General features: G+C 43.3%; 1 pseudogene; it reads left to right on the forward strand.

Moving 5' to 3' along the window:
• The first annotated feature begins 353 nt into the window (after window positions 1-353).
• On the forward strand, window positions 354-2,277 carry LOC144240259 (cationic amino acid transporter 3 pseudogene; annotated as a pseudogene).
• The last annotated feature ends 919 nt before the right edge of the window (window positions 2,278-3,196 follow it).

The raw sequence follows: 3,196 nt of genomic DNA on the forward strand, positions 1-3,196 counted from the left end.
GTATTTGGCACTTTTTCTGGGGATGGGGGAAGGAAGGTTAATTTTTCTATGATTTCTTTTGATGTCAATTTATGTGATACTTGAGCTACAACAGGTGACATGTGACTTCTGAGCTTTGGTTGGTTGGTTGAACATCATTGTTCAATAAATATTATTATTTTCCATGTCTTAGGCATTATGGAAGTACATACCAAATACAATATGAAGCAGCAGCTTTGAAGCCTGAGCAGTGGAACTCTACATCTCCAACCTACCTTGGTTAACTCAGCCTCACCAAAATCAGTCCAAGAGTCTCCGCTCACTGGGCTTGCTACAACTCTCTGATCCTAGAATTCTCCTAAATTTCAGCTAGAATGCAGTGTCAGGCACTTCACAGATTTGGTCAAAAGCTGATACGCAGACGTACGCTGGAGCAAGATGTGCCTGAGAGCAGCCATTTAAGAAAACTGACCATTCTGGATTTAGTGGCCCTTGGTGTGAGTCGTACACTGGGTGCAGGTGTGTATGTCCTGGCTGTTGAGGTGGCCAGCAGTCAAGCAGGACCATCCATTGTGATCTGTTTTTTGTTGGCTGCCCTGTCTTCTGTGTTGGCTGGGCTCTGCTATGCAGAGTTTGGTGCCCGAGTTCCCCATTCTGGCTCTGCATATCTCTACTGTTATGCCATTGCAGGTGAACTCTGGGCTTTCATCACTGGCTGGAATCTCATCTTCTCCTATGTTGCTCATACAGCCATTGTGGTCTTTGCCTGGAGCTTAGCTTTAGACAACATGTTTGGGAACAAGATATCTTGGACCATACCTGGGAGCACCTCATCACTTGTTCCCGAGTCATTTGAAGGACAGACATTTGTGTCCATTTTTGGCCTTCTGTTCTTTATCTTTGTATTTCTGATACTGAGGGATACATCATTTCGCATATTTACCAAAGTATTCACATTGGTGAGCCTTTTGGTTCTTGGTTTTGTCATTATCTCTGGCTTCATTAAGGCAGACCTACACAACTGGAAGCTCAAAGAAGAGGACTATGTAATGACTGGACTCAATGACACCTTTGGCTTGGGCCCTCTGGGCTCTGGAGGATTTGTGCCATTTGGCTTCCAGGGGATTCTCCGTGGAGCAGCTACCTGTTTCTGTGCATTTATAGGTTTTGACAATATCATTACCAGAATTGAAAAAGTCCAGAATCCCCAACATTCCATTCCCAAGGGCATTGTGATTTCACTGTTCATCAGCTTTTTGGTGTATTTTGGTGTCTCTTCAGCACTTACGCTTATGGTGCCTTACTATGAACTAAGACCTGGGGACCCCTTGCCTGAGGCATTTCTCCTTATTGACTGGCTCCATGCCTACTATTTTGTAGCTTTTGGATCTTTCTCTAGTCTGTCTGCCAACATTTTAGACTTTATGTTCCCCATCCGTAGGCTGATATACGGGATGGCACAGGATGGCCTCCTGTTCACTTACCTTACATGGATCTATACTGATACAAGCATTTTCATCATGGCCACTGTGATTTTTGCCATTATTGCAACAATCATGGCATTTTTACTACGACTCACTGATCTTGTGGACCTCGTGTTAATTGGGACCCTGCTAGCTTACTCTCTGGTGTCTGTTTGTGTTCTCATCTTTAGGTATCAGCCTAAGGTGCAGAATGAGGAAAATGAAGCAGAGATGCAGGAGGAGAATGGGCCTGCAGAAGAGAAGCTGACTCTACAGGGACTACTTTTTCCAAGCAGCTCCACCCCCACTCCACTCTCTGGCCGGGTTGTCTATGTTTGCTCCTCACTGCTTGCTTTGCTGATCATTCCTCTTTGCTTGGTGCTGGCCCAGTGGCCAGTTCTGCTTTCAGGAGACCCAGTGTGGATTTCCGTGGTTGTGGTGCTCCTGGTGCTCATCACTGGGCTCACTGGGGTCATCTGGAGACAGCCACAGAGCTCGAGTCCCCTTCCCTTTAAGGTCCCTGCTCTGCCTGTCCTCCCACTACTGAGCATCTTTGTGAATGTTTGCCTTATGATGCAGATGACAGCTGGCACCTGGGTGGCATTTGGTGTCTGGATCTTGATTGGGTTGACTATCTACTTCAGCTATGGGATCCAGCACAGCAAGATCACTTAGCCCCACTTAAGTTAGGGCCAAAACTGTAGATCTTGAACTCATCAGTGCCAGTACACATTTGACTTGACATCATCAGACCTGAATTCAGTCTCATTCTTCTGTGGATTAATGAGGAGTAGTCTTGAGCACAGGGAAAGTCAGGCTTTCCACGGGATGTTGATGGGAGAATGCTAATAGAGCTCTGTATTTATTATAGAGTTAAGATGTTTGGTTTTGTTTTTACTTGCCTACTTTTCAAATGTGTCTATAGTTGCTTTCTGCCTTTAAAGCAATTATTATGAAAAGAAACCAAAGTGTTTTTGTTTTCTTTGTATAAATACCCAGTAGTCAAAAATGGTAATTCTATTGTGAATTTGTTGAGGAACATGCCTAATGTTTTCCACAGTAGCTGCACCAATTTACATTCACACCCATAGTGCATGAGAATTCTTTTTCCTCCACATCCTTGCCAACACTTGTTATTTCTTGTCTTTGTTATTTTAGCCATTCTTTTTTTGTTTGTTTGTTTGTTTGTTTGTTTGTTTTATTTCTAGGAGAGAGAGAGAGAGAGAGAGAGCAGGGGAGGGTCAGAGAGAGAGGGAGTCACAGACTGAAACAGGCTCCAGGCTCTGAGCTGGCAGTCAGCACAGAGCCCGACGCGGGGCTCGAACCCACGAACCGCGAGATCATGACCTAAGCGAAAGTCGGACGCTTAACCGACTAAGCCACCCAGGCACCCCTATGTTAGCCATTCTGACAGTTGTAAAGTGATATCCTGTTGTAGTTTTAATTTGCATTTCCCTGATGATTAGTGATGCTGAGCATCTTTTCATGTATCGTTGGCCTTCTGTATGTCTTTAGAAAAATATCTATTCATGTCCATTTTCATATTTGATTATTTGCTTTTTGATGTTGAGTTGTGTAAGTTCTTTATATATTTTAGATTTGATCACTTATGGGATATATCATTTGCAAATATCTTCTCCCATTCATTAGGTTGCCTTCTTTTTTTGTTATGGATTCCTTTGTTGTATTAAAGCTTTAATTATAAGATTTCAAAAAGACATATGCACCCCTATGTTTATTCCTCCATTTATTAC

This window comes from Crocuta crocuta, unplaced genomic scaffold (assembly GCF_008692635.1).
Source record: "Crocuta crocuta isolate KB4526 unplaced genomic scaffold, BGI_CrCroc_1.0 scaffold176, whole genome shotgun sequence".
Lineage (NCBI taxonomy): Eukaryota > Metazoa > Chordata > Mammalia > Carnivora > Hyaenidae > Crocuta > Crocuta crocuta.